Raw genomic sequence first — 8,297 nt, 5'->3', positions numbered from 1 at the left:
GCCACGCCCCCGTATCTGATGCAAGAGACCTCAGTTGTCAGCACCGGTGGGAGCTGTAGCCGTGAGTCCCATGCCAAGGCGAGTCGGTGCAAGAGACCTCAGTTGTCAGCACTGGTGGGAGCGGTAGCTGGGAGTCCCGCGCCGCGCGGTTCCCGCCGGCTCCTGTGCCAGCACCGCCGCGGCTCCCACTGGCTCCCACGCCGCTGCTGCGGCTCCCGCGGGTTCCGGCCGGCTCCCGTGCCGCTGCCCCGGCTGCCACCGGCTCCCTCGCCGCAGTCCCAGCTCCCGCCGGCTCCCTCACCGCAGCCGCCGCTGCCGCCGTCTCCCTCGCCGCAGCCGCCGCTGCCGCCGGCTCCCTCGCCGCAGCCGCCTCTGCCGCCGGCTCCGTTGCCGAAGCCGCAGCTCCCGCCGGCTCCGTGCCGCCCTCGGTCTCGGCATCCATTTTCTTTAATGGCTTGGTATATGTTTTCTAGGATCTTCTAGCTTTCAGGATCTGGGTTGAAAAATCTTCAGATATCCGAATTGTTCTCCCCCTATATATAATGTGATTCCTTTCTGTTGTGGCTTTTAAAATTCTCTCCTTATTCTGTATGCTAGGCATTTTCACTATAATGTGCTTTGGCCTGGATCTTTTGTGATTTTGTATATTTGGTGCCCTGTAAGCCTCTTGTATTTGATTTTCAAATTCATTCTTTATGTTTGATAATTTTTCTGATATTATTTCATTGAATGGATTGTACATTCCTTTGGTTTGAAAGTCTATGCTTTTCTCCAACCTAATAATTCTTAAATTTGTTTTTTTATATTTTCCAAAAATTCTTTTTTAAATTTACATTCTAATACTAAATTTAATCTCAAAATCGCATATCCATATGCCTATTTTTTTGTTGACTTCACTAAACTTTAATGCATGGTTTATTAAACAAAGACTGAAAAAAAATATTTACTATGTTAAATGTAACACACAGGAACAGCTTTTAACAGACATTCATCACCCCCCCAACATTTTTTATTATAAAAACAGGTATCAAAACAATTCTGAACATATTTTTGATACTACTAGTAGTCAGCACCCACACTGCTTCCAAATATACCACAATTTGTGACAATATACATTGTACCTGTTACTTAAAAAATTTCAACTGCAGGTCTTTCACTAAGTGAGATGAATAAAGCCTGCCATTTCTGTTTGTCTTTCTTGAGATTTTACTTTTCAGAAACACTCAAGTTTTCACTGCCATCTGCCAGTGCTTGTCATGCTTTCCTCTTGTAAACCTGAATTCTATTTCGAGTACTCCAGGTTCATGTTTATATGACAGTGTCTTAACAAAAGAAAGAAAAATTGTGTTGCGTTTTTCCTCTTGTTACCTAAAAAAATAATGGATGTATATATGTTAAATATATTCTTACAAATGTCCGGGTCATGTTTACCAGATAGAATTCTTCTACTTAATGTGTGGGTATTCTGTATTGTGATATTTAATCAAGACATTAATATGAGTAGAAGGTTGTTGATTTAAGACAAGTTTTAGATTCACTAAAATTAATTGTTATACATTTGTCCTTCTGGTGGTGTGGAAGCTTCATATTTTCATTGGACATTATTAGACATCTTAGCTATTGACATACAACTTTAATGCTATATGATTTTGCCATTATGCTAACACTAGTATGCTCTGTGCATCCAACATTCCACTGGAATTATTTATTCCGTTCCTATTAACTTTTGTTACAAATCTAACTGATGGAGGAGCTTCTGGGGATTTAGGTCCACATTCTACTTTCAGGCTACATATTCTGTTTTCATAGTTTGTCCTTGGTGGCCCAAGAATCATGCCTGTCCTATCTTCATCACCTCCAAGCTCCCAGCTAACCATGCCATCATGTACTCCTTTTTGTCCTTTTCCAAGTTTTTCCAACAAGAAAGAATTATGAGAAACTTTAACTCCTGTGGAGAGTGCCATCTTATCCTGCAGTCTGAAGCAGCCACCCACACACACAGGACATGGTTCTTCCAATCACATAATTCTTTAATATTCTGCTCATGTTTTTTTTTAATACCATCTTCACTGTGTGTTCAACATTATTTTTAAGATTATATATTTTATCTTCATTGTCTGAGTTTCTGTCTTCCAAGTGATCTAATATGTTGATGATGCTTTCTATTGAGTTTTTCATTTGGTTTTTTTGCTTCCTTCATTTTAAGGATTTCTGTTTGGTTTTTCTTTTTTTTCAGAACCTCTATCTCCTTATTGAAGTAAACTTTTGCTTCCCGTATTTGCTTAAGTATCTCTTATGATAATGATCTTTTGCTGCCTGTATTTGCCCTCTTATATCATCCTTTATTTCACAGAACATTTTAATTATATACATCCTGAACCCTTCTCTGTCATTTATTCTGCTGTGCTGGCCATGGATTCTAATAATGTAGTATCTTGGTTTGTTTGAGGCAGTTTCTACTCTTGTTTTTTCATGTTGTTTGTGTGTCTTCTCTTCTAGTATTGCAGATCTGAGGTGTTACAGTTTTTACCCTACAGGCTTATATTGTCCCTGCAGGGTTCCACTACCTTTCCTTGATATTGCATCCAATCCCCCTGGGCATCTCAAGCTTGGAGTTGCCCCAACTAAAGATGACAACAAAGGTGTCCCAAGATGGAGGGGGCTTCTTTCAGAGATGGGGTGTTGGGTCGGGCTGAGTGGTAGCATTGGGTGATGGGTTCAGAGATGCACCTCTGTTGCATGCAATGTTGTGGCTGGTGGCTGTCTCTGGAACCTGTCCTGTGTCCCCAGGTGCAGGCTACTACATGTATGGGACTATGGCAGTAGTTGCAGTGTCCCAAGATGGAGGCTACTGGGGAATCCCCACATTGGAAGATGGGGGTCCACACAGGAGTGGTGACCAGAGGTCCTATGTATTTGCAGATGTCGAGTTCCCTGTGTGGGTGTGGTGGCCAAGATTCCTGCTCATCTGGGTGGCCAGGGGTCCTGCACAGTGCTGATGCCTATAGTCCTGCTTGGGCATGGTGACCAGAGGTCATGTGTGGGTGAGAGGCTCAGAGTCCTCTGTTGATGCTGAGGCCTGGAGACCTGTATGGCGTGATGGCTGGGATTCCTGTGCAGGAGCAGCTGTCTGGAGTCCTCTAATAACTTGCAGAGAAATAGTATTCCCACTACTGGAGTCCCAGATCATGGAGTGACACAGAATGCAGCTTCCCTCTAGCCCACCATCTTAAATCCTGTTAATCTTTATTTTTTTAAAAGGCATATATAATCTCATTTCAACTCTGCTTGAGTTCCTCACTGCTGCCATAAAAAATAATTGTTGAGAAATTGTGAATTCTGAAATTCATATGTTGTAGCTTAATTCCCAATGTGATAGTACTAAAAGATGGGACCTCTGGGAGGTTTTTATGCTTTGAATGTGAGGTGTCCTCCAGAAGCTCATGTGTGAGACAATGCAAGAAGGTTTAGAGAAGAAATGATTGAGTTATGGCCTTAACCTAATCAGTGGATTAATCCCTGGTGGGATTAACTGAGTAGCTGGAGGCAGGTGGGGTATGGCTGGAGGAAGTGGTTCATTGGGGGCATGGCTATAGGTATATATTTTGTATCTGGAGAGTGGAATCTCTTTCTGCTTTTTAATCATCATGTGAGCTGCTTCCCTCTGCCACACTCTTCTGCCATGATGTTCTTCCTCACCTCAAGCCCCAAGGAATGGAGCCAATAGTCTATGGACTGAGACCTCTGAAACTTTGGGCCTTCTAATAAATAACCTTTTTCTCCCCTAAAATTGTTTGATCTTTTAATCACAGCAGCAAAAGAGCTGACTAAAACAAAGATGATGAAGTCATGTAGACAGAGTCTTGTGACTAGGATTAGTGACCTTGAGAAGGGCTTGAGGGAGCTTGCTTGAACCTTTGACAATTTGAAGGCATAGCATTTGTCCCTTTTACCAAGTGAAGATACAGTTACAAGGAGTCTTTGAAAACAGAGACTGGGTTCTTCCTTACCAGATACCAAATCTGTTGGCACTTTGATCTTGGATCTTCCAACTTCCAGAACAATAAACAAAAATTTTCTCGTTTATAAGTTACCCATTTTAAGTGTTTGGATTTTTAAATTTTTTTGTGTGTGTTTTGTTTCTTGTTTTAGTAGCCCAAATGAACTGAACCAGAATTCATACAAAGAATATTTTGTAATACTCTACTTTCCTGAAGTTTATTTCTGTATTTTCACAATGTTAGGTTTAACCTATAAGCTTTTAGATGACATGGACTTCCTTTATGTTAGATATTATTGGCCTGTGATAAGGAGGGGAGCCGAAGACTGACAGACAGCAAATCTGAACTTTTAAAGTTTGATTCAGAAGACAAATCGATCAAAATATTTGCCATTGATTTTTTTATTTTCCTTTATTTGAAACTTAAATTTTTCCAATGTCTTTTTTTTTCCAGAAACTTAAGAAATAACATATTTATTAAACTAGAAAAGTGATTGGAATGCCTCTAGTAAAGTCAAGCCTTTGACAAACCACATTCCTTCTCTCTTTACAACAAGGTAACCATTTAAAGGAGTATACAGGAGGTAGGGGTGGCCAGTTCTTGTGAGCACAATGTGGTTCCTGTCTTAAGTTGGGCTAAGAAGTAGAGGATGGAAAATAGTCCTCACAGAATACTTTAGGAAAAGTTCTCTGCAAAACCAATGCATAGCTGCAGCCATACATAATGCTGAGATACTTCTATTTTCCTGCATTCCACAAAACCAGAATTTTCAGAGCAATTCTGTTTTTGAATAGTTTAGTCCTTTTTTCTTAAATGTGGTCCATTAAGGGTTAGTAAAAATCATCTGTCGTTTGCATCTTTACTTATTTTAAATACAAGTGAATTCAGAAGTCAGGATAACACATATGGGTATTCCTACTTTTCCTTTAGAAATAAAAAGGATAATGTTTTTCACAATGGATCATGAAGACTATTGAGTTTATTATTTTTGCTCTTTTTCACCCTTCCCTTCATTTCTTTCCCTTCACTTTCTACCTCCTTCCCTCCTTCCTTCTTTTATTCTTTTTTCCTTTTGTTTTATTCATCAAAAGATATTTGCTCATATATATATGGCATATATATATATGTGTGTGTGTGTGTGTGTGTGTGTGTGTGTGTGTGTGTGTGTGTGCCAGGTACTTACAAAGTGTACATATTATTTATTTTTCTAATTGACTTTTGTTGCATAATAAGGGGAAATGAGGAGGATTAAAAAACAGAGGTGATATAGAGGAAAGTAGGAATAAATTCAGTCAACAAACCAGATGAAGTCACTTCTCTCCTTGCCTTCCCCAAGGAATGGGATTTGAACTCTTTATGTGTCCAAAGCACACTTCCACATATATACATATCTTTTTGGTGCTCTCTGGGAAGACTTTGAGTCACAGTTAATTGTGAAGTCTCAGCTAGTATTTACTGAGTGAAAATCCATATTGTGTAGCTTGCTCTGTCAATATCTGATACAGTTCTAAATGGAATTCCTGTGCTTTAAATTTTCTTTTCATAGAGCATCCATTTCTAATTGCAAGAATAAATGGCATTTCTCAGCCACTGGAGTTTGGTTGCATGGATTTTTCCTGTGAAGCCTCCCCAGTGAATTCTGACAAGGCATTGTAGGTGAGATATTAAATAACTAAGTGACTTGGTAGCATCACATTTCCCCAGAATATTGTCAAACAGGGAATGAAAGCTCTGGGAATCTGTTTGTAGTTGACTTAAATATGTTGGGCAGAAAAGAAAGTCAGTGGGCCTCTGATTTCTGGTTCTTATCTGCCACTTTTCCTCAAAAGGATAATGCACCTTTTACGTGACAGCATGTTTTTTTTTTTTTAATTTTAAATTTTAAATGCTTGAACAGAAGGGTGGCTTGAGTTCTGCACAATGTCTCGCTGCCCCAACTCTGCTCAAGTTCCTTTGCCACTGCTCCTTATTTAGCGCTGTGCTGCTGGCTTTTCCACTCATTCCACATGACTCACGGGTGAGCTAGAGCCCTGTGCATTCCGTGGGGCATTAGCTTTTGTTTGACCATTCTATGCAGGTTATGTACGATGGTTTATATGTTCCTTGTGCTTTGAGTTTGAGCCTTATTTTTCCTTCCCTGCAAAACAGCACATGCCCATGCTACTGCATTGAGGAAACTGGTGCGCTGTTCTCAGTGTAACTAATCCAGTAATTGTCCTCTTACTGTGTTTGGGCTGCTGTAACAAAATGTCATAGATTGAATGCCTTATAAACAATAGGAATCGGAAGTTCAAGATCCAGGTGGTAGCAGATTTAGTGTCTGGTGAGGCCCACTTTCTGATTCACAGAGAGCTATCTTTTCACCTTAACCTCATAATGTAGAAGTGGCAAGGAAGCTCTCTGCTTCCTCTTCTCTAAGAGTACCTTAATTGGTATCAAGAGTACCAGCGAGGCTGTCATCCTCAGGACCTGATCACCTCCTAAAGCCCTTGCTTCCTAATACCATCATATTGGGGGTTAGGTTTCAATAGAGGAATTTTGAAGGGACACAATTGTTCAGACCACAGCAGTTGGGTTAGGAGGGGAAGAAGAGTGAGAGAGAGAGAAAGAGAAACAAATGAAATAGATTGAGGTTGGTACCGCTCTTAAAATGAGAGCATCTTCTTCATGCTCAGAGTAAAGGGTCACCCTGATCCTTTACTCTCACCTGACAGGCAGATGCCAAGGAAATGGAGAATGGAGGCTGCCCCTCCCCAGGCCTGTCTAGCCAGGCTAACTAAACCTGCATATGCATGTTCCTGCCTTTTGTCTCAATTTGCTGCCTCATTTCTTTTAAAAGCTTTTCTCATCCCCAGAGCCTCGAAGATAGAATTTTTGAAACAAAGAGTTTATTCTATTTTCCTCCAAAGCTGACTTTGAATTAAAACTATTTTCCTGCCAAATTGACTTCAAATATTTGTGGAGCCGCGAGCAGTGTAGGCTAGGGTCTTTGGTTGGGCTGGTAATACTGCATCTGCTAACATAGAGTTGGTAGTCTATAGTGGGGCTATGGACCCAAAGAGAATAAAATATACCTACGAATAAAATTAATGAAAGGAAGGTAAAATAATAAAAAAGGTTTTCCTTGTGAAAATGCAATCTGGCATTTCTTGCAGTAAATCAATGATACCTCATATAGTTAATGGATGAGAGATACTTTAGAAAGCAATCAGAGCCATTAAGTGTTTTATGGTGAGATAAAGGGAAGAAACCTGGGAAGGCCTTGTATCAAAATATTAGAAGTCCAAAACACTTTTCACGCTCAGCTAGGAGTCAGTATGCCACTTGTCAGGGCTTAGGGGAGATCCTGCCTGGGGTCTAAGTTGGTAATCATGTGCCTGGGGATGTTTAGTCAACTGGTAAGTGAATGGAGGGTGGATCTGCTTGAATAGACTTACTTTAAAGGTTTTGCTTAATGGAGGAAGGAGAAAGTTTTCCTTAAGGGCTTAAAGTAGAAGGCGAGAAGAATGTAGTCTAGGCCTCAGTTTGTTGTTGGTTTAAGGGACTTGAATTTGACTCCAGTGGGGGGGGGGGGGTTGCAGAAAGAATCCAAGGGAATATTTTTTCCAAGAGACTGCAGAGTCATGGGACACTTTCTTCACTGCAGGACAGGGATGTGTACTGAGACTCCATGGATATCCTGTGTGTTTGCTGCAGACTGGAGGAATTAGGTGTCTTTGATCCTGCCATTTGCAGTATTACAGCCAACACCTACAGGCAAATGAGATCTGAGCAGGTTGCTTAAAGTGTTCATCTCTGTTGACGCATCGTAAGATGCTGGGGTAGAAATTAAGGTGTGACAAGAATTGCACAAGATTCAAAAAAAGCCAGGGCCATCTAGTGACTTCTCCATGGAGACAAAAACACTGAAGAAATTCGCAGTAACTTTGGAACAATTTTGGAGGGTATGGAACTTAAATCCTATTTTATTTATATCTTAAAGTGACCCTTGGGTTTTCCCACTTTTCTTCCTCCTTCTCTCTTTCAATAGCCCATCCCTACCTCTATCTCTTTCTCCTTTCCATGATATTAGAAATAAAGCAGACTATAGTTATCTTCTCTTACTACATCTTCAATTTATTATTATTATTATTATTATTATTATTATTATTATTAGCTACATTTTGTGTTGTAGAATGATTCTCATGGATTTACTAGACATTGCCTAAGAACTATTAATATTAGCACCATCCTTAAATCATTAGTCCCAGTACTAGGAATTTACTGATAACTTGCTTGCATATGCATTCCTCCATT

General features: G+C 40.3%; 1 pseudogene; it reads right to left on the bottom strand.

Moving 5' to 3' along the window:
• Positions 1 to 1,543: 1,543 nt before the first annotated feature.
• Positions 1,544 to 1,964, bottom strand: LOC143407304 (ubiquitin-conjugating enzyme E2 variant 2 pseudogene; annotated as a pseudogene).
• Positions 1,965 to 8,297: the final 6,333 nt, after the last annotated feature.

The sequence above is a fragment of the Callospermophilus lateralis genome, chromosome 9, assembly GCF_048772815.1.
Source record: "Callospermophilus lateralis isolate mCalLat2 chromosome 9, mCalLat2.hap1, whole genome shotgun sequence".
NCBI lineage: Eukaryota > Metazoa > Chordata > Mammalia > Rodentia > Sciuridae > Callospermophilus > Callospermophilus lateralis.
This window is presented reverse-complemented; position numbering and strand designations above follow the sequence as displayed.